This window comes from Mus caroli, chromosome 2 (genome assembly GCF_900094665.2).
Source record: "Mus caroli chromosome 2, CAROLI_EIJ_v1.1, whole genome shotgun sequence".
Classification (NCBI taxonomy): Eukaryota; Metazoa; Chordata; class Mammalia; order Rodentia; family Muridae; genus Mus; species Mus caroli.
In genome coordinates, this window is record NC_034571.1 from 134,903,455 (window position 1) to 134,913,667 (window position 10,213).

Below are 10,213 nucleotides of genomic sequence, written 5' to 3' on the forward strand. Positions count from 1 at the left end.
TTCCCTGATTGCATTTGCTAGAGATTTTTTGATAGTAAACAGGAATGGGCAACGGCTGCCTTGGGCAATATGGAAACTCAATGGAAGGATTTGCAGGATCTTGTAGGATTATAGGAAAAGGGAGAAGAATGCCAAGAACAGCGATTGAAAGTGATGAGAAACTAAGCTAAAGTCTTTCTGCAGTATTTCAGTGAGAACTCAAAGTCCCAGGAAGGGATATGGCAGCACAGGCAGGCTTCAGTCACATGCCTCTATTGTTTCTATCAGAACTGCCACAGTAATACACATTCAGCTGCATCCTTTGTAACTGCCAACTAAAAGAGAGCCAAGCCAAGCCAAGCCAAGCCAAGAAAGGAAAAGGAGGAGGGAATAGGGGAGAGAAAGGAAGAGGGACAGGGAGAGGGGGAGGGAGGGGCAGAGGGAGAGGAGGGAGGGAAGGATGGGGGAGAGGGAGAGAAAGAAAAAGAGAGAGAACCAAAGCCAGAAATAGAAAGAGGGGAGGGAAGGAGAGAGGGAGAAAAGAGAATGGAGAAGAGAGGCAAAGGCTGAAGGGCACAGAGAGAAAACCACATGAATATATAATACTAAGAATAAATGTAAAGACACAATGAAATATTATAAATCATTAGAACCTATGATATAGGAATAAAATACTTATTAACCCAGAATGCTAAACTCAATATGGCATTAAGTAACAAAGTAGCTTAGCAAACAATTGTGTGGCCAATATGAATCCAATATAAGATAAAGTATGTATTAGCTATCTTCCTTGTTGCTGTGACCAGATACTTGACAGAAACAACTTGAGGCAGGAAAGATTTGCTTTGGTTTATATCTTTAGAGGGTTTGGTCCATAGTCACTTGACCCAACAGGCTTAGGCATTATATCATGGTGGTAGGAACATGTGGCAGAGACGAGCTCATCACCTGTCTTAGTTAGGGTTCTATTGCTGTGATTAAACACCATGACCCAAATCAACTTGGGAAGGAAAGGTTATGTTTTATCTTACAGCTTGTAGTTCATCATCCAGGGAAGTCAGGGAAGGACTCTGGAGGCCCAAGCCAATGCAGAGTCTATGGAGGGATGCAGCTTACTGAATTTCTCCTTTTGGATAGCTCAGCCTGTTTCACTATACCCAGACACCAGCCCAAAGATGGCGCTACGTACAGTGAGCTAGCCTCCTACACACTCCGTATCAATCATTGATGAAGAAAATGCACTATAGACTTACCTAGAGGCAAATCTTATGTAGGCGTTTTTCTCAGTTGAGAATGCCTTTTACTAAATGGCACAGGTGGGTGTCAAGTTGACACTGAACTAGCCAGGACATCACCCGATAGCAAATGGGAATCAGAAACTAGGGCAGGATGTCTAGAAAGATACTAAGACCCACCCCTAATAAGCCTTAAATCTTGACTCCACTTCCAAAAGTTCAAATAGACTCCTCAAATAGCATGTTCATCTAAGGAGCAAGCTTTCAAAACTCAAGCCTGGGTGGGGCACTTCACAGTCAAACAATAATAGCATGTGTGCCTAGAGAAAAATGGGTGATAGGATTTCAAGTTATTTTTAGTTTCTTATTTTAGCTAATCTCCATGATTTTTTTTAACTAGATGTAAAATTGCTTTGGAAAGGATGTGATTTTTAAAATGCAAAGTATTTTACAGGTTTCAAAGCCTTGTCCTAAAGTGTCTGTATTCACTATGTGCCCTCATCTTACCTCATTCCACACGTGGTGAAACTGAGACAGAGAGCAGATCTTCTGACAAAGAATCTCAAAGTAGAATGAAGACTTGAACTCAGGATTAGTCTGAATGTCGCAGGAATCTTCCCATCCACAGGGTTTCTTATCTTTCAGGGCTGCTGGGTCTCCACCTTGACAGTGGAGTAACCACAGCATACAACACTCCTCCTACAGCATAGCCCAGTTTCTTAGCTTCGAGGGTTGGCTCTAAAGTTGGGCTTGGAGTTTGCCTCCTCTTCTGCAGGAGAGAGTAATTAAAATGATATTGGAAGTTCTGAGTATTATTCATAGAATTGTTCAATGTTATATTTCACATGCCATTTTGAAGGTATCTTTGTGTCTGAAAGGTCACTTGCCCCTGGCTAAACAACATTGATTTCTAGCCATTTACAAACACACACACACATGACACACACACATGTATGTGTATTTACATATATATATATCAACTCCTGAAAGAAATTTTCATGGACTGAAAAGTTGAAGCAATGGGATACAGTGGGTAAATATCTCCTCTGAACAATGTGTGCAGAATCATTGTGAAATAAAATAAACTCACAGGGATGCTTCACCAACAGACTCCAAATGCAACTATGCTTTCCTGAGATGAAGGCTAGAATGCCAACATTCTCAAAGAACAGCCCTCCTCACCATAGCTCAAAGGCTGACATTTGGCTGATCCAACATTAACAGTGTTAACATTAACAACAAAGAGTTAGCTCCCACTTGCATCTTTCTTTCCTATGCCCAACTGACTGGAGTTTCATCACAGACAAGCTCATTAGGCTTAGTGGACACCAGGGTCGGGGCATGCGCACAGGATCCTTCTTCTCACAATGAATGCAGAAAGTGCTTAAAAAGAACAGTCAGGTTTATTTATATGTTTTTAATTTCAGAAACGTCAGTTAGTGCCAATGGTCATTCAGAAAATCAGATGATCCAAGATTGTCTGAAGGAGCAGGATTCAGTGGCAGTGGGTCTGCTTCATGCTGCCCTACATGTCCTCCACAGTGGCCAGCCTTGTGGTCTATAGTCAAGCATTGGGATAAGAGGACATAATGGCTTTTCATACTCAGCAAGGAACCACATTGAAAGCTCAAGCAAGGTGACTTGCTATGCCTCCCAAGTAAATGCCAGATGAATCAAAAGAAATCTGTATAAGCAGGGACAACTATAGCCTGCTATGTGGCTTCTACTGGTTACTCTTTATGCAGGCATTAAGATAATGGTAAATCCTGAATTCTTTTTCAATACAGTATCTAACATTTTGTTTATTTGTTTGTGTTTTGTTTTGTTTTGCTTGTTTTGTTGTTGGTGGTGGGTTTTTTTATGGCCAGGGAGGTAGGGCAGGCATTGGTCTTGGTGTCATATAGATCTGGGTTCTAATGCCAGCTCCATAGTTATTAGCCATATGTCACTTCAGAACAGTCACTAAAACCCTTTAGATATTAATAAAGGGAAAATTATTTTCATCTTATTATTGCTTCTGTCAGTTTCACTCTCATTTTTGTTTGCTTTTGTATGATATGGGTTTGCCCAGAGGCTATAAGTCATGTGGTATTGTCATCCTGGTGGCTAATAGAATGTATGCCTGTGTATTTTCATGTCTTTACTACCAAGCCTTTTAGGGATTTTTATCCTTCCTCCACCTCTCATCATTTCTTCCTCTCTGTGTTGTTTCTGCAGGATCTGGGTGTACTAAAGTCTACTGAATTGTTGCATGACTCAGTTGGACTCATTCACCAGACACCAAAGACTGGTCTGCTGGAGGCAGAATCTTCATGAACTGAGAAGTTGTGACATGAAGTATTCCAGGATGTGAACATTTCTTAGACAGCACGCAGCAATGTCTCCATGTATAAAAGGGTCTCAAGCTAGAAGTGTTAGGATGTGTGTTGTGTTTGTAGTGACTCTGTAAAAGTAAAAGAAAAATGGTCCCCTGTACTTGGAGGGAAACCAGGCACCTCACATAAAAGCCTTCATATTTAATACATAGTCTCTCAGCATTAACTTCTCAGGGACTCTACAGTTCAACCTCTAGCTGCTGTCACTCCGAATGCCACTAGGCTGAGGCAATGTGGACATACACTCACCCAGCACGCCACTCTGGGTAACTTTGTTCACTTTCCCCAACCAAGCCCAAATCACTGCAACTTCCTATGGTTACTTTGATAGCCAGAACTGAAAATTTCTTTCTTTCTTTTTTTCTTGTTTAATATTTTTTGTTAGGTATTTTCCTCATTTACATTTCCAATGCTATCCCAAAAGTCCCCCATACCCTCCCCCTGATTCCCTTTAGTTCCCTTTAGCTCCTTGGGTACTTTCTCTAGCTCCTCCACTGGGGGCCCTGTGATCTATCCAATAGATGACTGTGAGCATCCACTTCTGTTTTTGCTAGGCCCCGGCATAGTCTCACAAGAAACAGCTATATCAGGGTCCTTTCAGCAAAATCTTGCTAGTGTATGCAATGGTGTCAGCGTTTGGAAGCTAATTATGGGATGGATCCCTGGATATGGCAGTCTCTAGATAGTCCATCCTTTTGTCTCACCTCCAAACTTTGTCTGTGTAACTCCTTCCATGGGTGTTTTGTTCCTAATTCTAAGAAGGGGCAAAGTGTCCACACTTTGGTATTCATTCTTCTTGAGTTTCATGTGTTTAGCAAATTGTATATTATATCTTGGGTATTCTAAGTTTCTGGGCTAATATCCACTTATCAGTGAGAACATATCATCTGAGTTCTTTTGTGATTGGGTTACCTCACTCGGGATGAAAATTTCTTACCTCTTAACCTTCTAGTCACTGGATTCCATATAGCAAATATTCAAATGTCTTTGGGTATTGATAATTTTGAAACAATCTTTTATGCATTTCTACTATAATAAAAAGTTCCCTCTAGAGTTGGAAAGTTTCTGTCCTATGTCAGGTGCTTCACCTGACTTTATGGGAAAAAAAGATAGGAGCAAGGCAGAGCATACACACAAAAAATTAAACTATTCATTTCATTTAACTCCCTTAAACTTTTGCTAAGATATAAACCTTATCTAAAGATTTGTAAGATTAATATATGAACGTCCTGTATCCTCAGAATTTATAAGTTCATTGGATATGGTTAAAACTCTGTAGAATCTGTAACAAAAGTTGACTTAAAACTTACAACACAGGGTTAATAATTAGGAAGCCACATAGGTAATCGTACCACTCTGGCTATAAAACTAAGCATATAGGCAGCAAAGCCAATCAAAACGAAAACAAAGATACAATCCATCAAAGCCCATAGTTCTGGGAAAGTCTTCGAAATGGACTAACCCTGTCTTTTAACTTCTACGGTTCTGCTTCTGGTTAACTGTTTTTGTTAACTAAAATATGTAACCCAAGTCATGGTTTTTAGGCTTAAGGGTTTACTCTGAAAATGGCACAAGACTACACTGTAATTCCAAACACTCAGTGGAGTTGCTGGTCAACTAAAGCTAAAGCCAAAATTATAAATACAAAACATGAAACATCAGAAACTGGGATATTCCTATCTTATGATAGAGCAAGACAATGACCTAAGCAGTCTGAAAAAGAGCCTATAAAATTAGAATGTCACTCCTTCCCTAGACCTATTCATACTAACAGAGGCTGACTTAAGAGTATATGTAGAGCCTCCTTGTGTTTGCTAACTTTGTTAAGGTTACATATTTTCATAAATTGAGTCATATAAGAAACTATAATATTCTGCAATCGTGTGCTATGAAAGAACAAGGAAAGTGAAGTTGCTAGGATTCCTGTGAACTGAATTTATGATTTAAAGCTTTATTTTGATAAGCTTCAGTTAGCTTTCTGTATATGTTTTCAAGATTAAACCTAAAGCAAGTAACTAAGAAATCAGGTCTACTTAATAGATGGCCCTAAAAACTTTACAGAGTTGCTAAAACTGACATTTAAAATGTTTAATGGAAAAAAACTTCCTAGGACAGACAGAAATTTCAGCTCCCAAAAGCAACCCTAAGATCTCCAAAGAAGATGATTTGGCATAGACAACTTCACCTGAATTATGGAAACATTAACCACGAGAAAAAAGTGCCCCTGCCACCAGGGCTTTACTCTCAATGTGGACATTGTTGGGTTAAATGCTCTGTTCTACCTCATCAAAGAACATCAGAGTTTCCAAGTTCCTCCTAACCAGAAAAACCTCCCAGACCTTCTGGGTCTAGCAGCCAAAGGCCTATGATGTCCTTTGTAACAACTGAAGATGTAATGCTGTCCTACGTTGACAACTAAAGGCCAGATACTTCTGCTCCCAATGAAGCCACCAAAACCACAAGAACCTAGGATAGCCATAAGTCTTTGTCATTTTAATTGATATATAGGCCATTTGAATTATACTCCCTGCTATAATTTATCCTTCTCAGATTTCTGGTGGTATTGACAGATAACTAACTTTATCGATTTAGCAGCAGCTGCCTGGTTAATGCATTTATAAAATCCAGGCCTTGCTTTTCTAGAGATATTATGTCACTTGATGAAAAAGGCAAGCTCATAGACAAGTTTGCCTTACCAACAAGCTTCATATTAAAGGATAAACTGGTTTTAGATATAACTTTTACTATCTAAAGGAACTTATCTGCAAAGACTGTTCTCAACACCCAACCACGTACTTCTGTCTAATGATAAATAATCAGATTTAAAATTTTTAAGTTTTATATACATTATAAAAGTCTAAAATAATTTAAATTATAAATATCTGAGAATATAAAAATCTATATGTTATAAGGTTCTCAAGGATGGCTGAAGGTATTTAAATACAAGTTATACTATATTATTGTTATACTAAGATCTCAAAAGTCTAAAATTTTAACGTTAATTAGTGACCTTTTGATAAGCTAGAAAAGCACTAACTACTATTATCAGTCACAAGTTCAAGATTTTAAATTTTCCCTGGTTTGTCGTCATCTGAGCATAGACTTAAAGTTGCTTCTCATCATGTTAAAACACCTCTGTCACATAGGTAGACATAGATATAGATATGAGACGGCAATAGAGATAGAAAGAGAGATAGAGTAGATAGATAGAGATAGAGTCTCCATCCCTCTGGACAGAAAAAAAAAATATGTTCCTGCTTTTAACTGAAAGCCATAGCTTTTGCTATGACTTGGAGGCATGGATCTACTCTAGCTGTTTTACACACAGTTGTTTTATAGATGTTAGCTGCTTTTTCTACAATGTAGATTACATTACAGATTACAAACAATAATGACGTAAGGTTCACAGAATTGAGAAAGCCATAAGACTTAGATCCACCTCTCACAGGTCAAACTGACTACAGATAAATAAATACTCCTGTCAATCAGAAACCTAAGGTTCCTTGCCTATTGGCTATTCCAGAAGGGAAAGCTCCAAATAGAAAAGATTCCTTTTGGTTCTTTAACTTTGAGTTCTGTCCCCAGTCTGTCTTCACAGAGACACGGAGCAGTGTCTACCACTGGAAAGCCCTGGACTTGCAAGCCAGTCCAGCAGATGTGATTGTTCCCCTGTCTCTTCTGCTGGGTCAGATTCTGATGCTTCTGATGAATATCCCATTGCCCTAGTTGCTTCCCATCCTTTATCTGACATTCCAGCCTTCCCAGACCCTAGCAACAGCATCCTAATTTCAGAAGGAAGTAGTTACAGAAGAGTATGCTGCCCCTTATCCTTAACAGAAGGCTGGAATATTAAAGGAAACATCCTGGCAGGGGGGACAAGATGGTTACCTATAGTTCCTATTATCACACTAAGATAATAACCTTAAGATGTCTATGCCATGCTAATTAAACAGGTATAATTTATGAATGAGCAATACATCTTTTGATGCATTACAAAGTTTTTTCCTCTTAACAAAGAATGCAAAGACCCCATTAAGAATTTGACAGGGACACACAAGATAAGGAAGGAATGGTGAACCATCCAGTCTCCATTTGGGCTTGAAAGCCATCTTATAGTAAAAACAAAATAAGTTCATTTTTGTTTATGATTAAATCTCTGTTTCTCAAAGATTGGGCTATGCCCATCTGTAATCTTGACTATAAATAGTTCTGTACTGCCTGTTTCAGAAAATGGCAGCCATATCTTTGTTTCAAAAGGTTATTATGACCACTTGTTGTCATGGCTACCTGTTGCTGTGACCATTTTACAACCCTACCTTTGTTTCCAAAGTTTATTATAGCTACCTGCTGTTATGACTACCTTGTTATGACCACCCCATTATACTCTGTTTCTGTAATCCTGCTTATTTGCCTGCCAAATCCTTTATTGGAAACCATCTACCCTTGCGCTATAAAAACCTTATCTTTGCCATGTCCAATACTGACATCTTGAACCCTATCTTAGGGAAAGACAGCCCTGTTCATGAATAAAATGGCTTGCTTTAATTAATTGCTTGATTTAATTAACTTGACCATAATGATTTGGGCTGGTGGTCTGTCTCATCACATCTTTAGGATTAACATCAACAAGGTGAATAAAAAGTAGGGCAAGACTAGTGTCAGGAAAACCCACCAGGGCCAGTGGGAATGTAACAGGTTTTAAAAGCTGCTTTACCCAAAATGCATTGGTTCCTCATGGTAACATGGTAATAAAAAGGCCCACATCGCAATAAATAGTAGGGTGGAAGCCTATGCCATCTCTGTATTTTCTATCTATCTTTATAGCCATTTTGGCAGAAGTGAAGATATTCTGGAGATAACTCCTTCCCTTTCATTATACTACTATTGAAGCAATACACCCTGTGGAGCTGGAATTGCCTAAATTTCTTTTGCTGGAGGCAGAATCTGGAGGAAGAGAAAGGTGAATACTTAGTGACAGCCAGAGGAGGAGCCTGCCTGGAGATTTCTCATTGGTCTGTTAATTTACAAAACAGATTAAATCAGAAACAGGATCCTGTCAGTGACGGGCTGACCATGTTTTGACCAGGAATACATACTCTTGCCCTTTATTTCAATTTACCCTGGAGCTGGAAAGATGGATCTCCATTTGAGTGCATACTGCTCTTGCAGAGGACCCAAGTAGGTTCCCAGAACCTGTCAGGTCATTCACCACTCCAGCTCCAGGCAAGCTAATACCTCTGGCCCCCACGGGCACCTGTACTCATTCCTATTCACATACCCTCTCACACACACGTAATTAAAATAAGTCTTTAAAAAAGCCTAAACCCCAGTTAGTATCCTAAACATGGACTTGAATGACACTGAACCCCTCTTTATTTGTTCCATTTCTGTGTGGCTGCATTGACTAAACATCTCTTCTCCTCTTTTCACTATGCTTTGTCACTTTAATTGACATGTGGCTGAGCCCAGGTTGTTAGGGCTGCCAGAGTCCAGGCTTTAAACTCCAGTGCTACCTCCTTGCTCTGCATCACCTGCTTATCTCTGCACAGAGGTGAACTAATCGCTTAAGGAGTGCCTATCTAGAAACTTATGGTGCCTATGCTATCTCATTCCCTTCAGATACTAGGCACAATGAAAGGGTAACTGGGAAGAACATCCTAACTGTCAGTTTTAAATGGCGTTCCATTGTTATAACCCCCCCCCCCAAGTTGCCTGGTGGTCATCGGTCATTGTCCTAAACTCACAGTTACCTTGAATTCCAGGAACAGAAAACCTTCATGAGGCAGGATACCCCATATGAGGAGAATTACCAAAATAAGGATGCTACACACTGGAGCAGGAGGAATTTGCTTCTGAGAACCAGCTTGCACCCCCAAACAATGAATAATTATTTGAATCACCTTGTAGAACCAGTACTTAGCTGCTGTCCATCCTCATAGACTGTAACTTCCCTGGCAAAAGTTAGGCTATTCTAAAAATATCCTTATCTCTCAAACTGAAAAAGAGACTCTTGAAAGAATAGATCGCCTCTTTCCTTTTGCAGTCATCAGGGATCGCAGCTGTGAAAATGAAGTTTAATCCCTTTGTGACTTCTGACCAAAGCAAGAAATACAAATGGCATTTCAATGCACCTTCTCACATTCTAAGGAAGATCATGTCTTCCCCTCTTTCCAAAGAGCTGAGACAGAAATATAATGTTCAGTCTATGCCCGTTCAAAAGGATGATGAAGTTCAGGTTGTTCGAGGACACTACAAAGGCCAGCAGATTGGCAAGGTGGTCCAAGTGTACAGGAAGAAATATGTCATCTACATCAAACAAGTCGAACAAGAGAAGGCTAATGGCACAACTGTCCAAGTGGGCATCCACCCCAGCAAGGTGGTTATCACAAGACTAAAGCTGGGAGGACCGCAAGAAGATCCTGGAATGAAAAGCCAAGTCCTGACAAGTAGGAAAGGAGAAGGGCAAATACAAGGAAGAAACGATCGAGAAGGTATAGGAGTAGAGATATCTCATGGACAGCTTGCATTAAAGACTGCTTAAGTAAAAAAAAAGAGAAAGAAAGAAAGAAAGAAAGAAAGAAAGAAAGAAAGAAAGAAAGAAAGAAAGAAAGAAAGAAAGAAAGA

General features: G+C 39.6%; 1 pseudogene; it reads left to right on the plus strand.

Annotated features, from left to right (window-relative positions):
• Positions 1 to 9,656: 9,656 nt before the first annotated feature.
• LOC110290217 lies at positions 9,657 to 10,086 on the plus strand (annotated as a pseudogene).
• Positions 10,087 to 10,213: the final 127 nt, after the last annotated feature.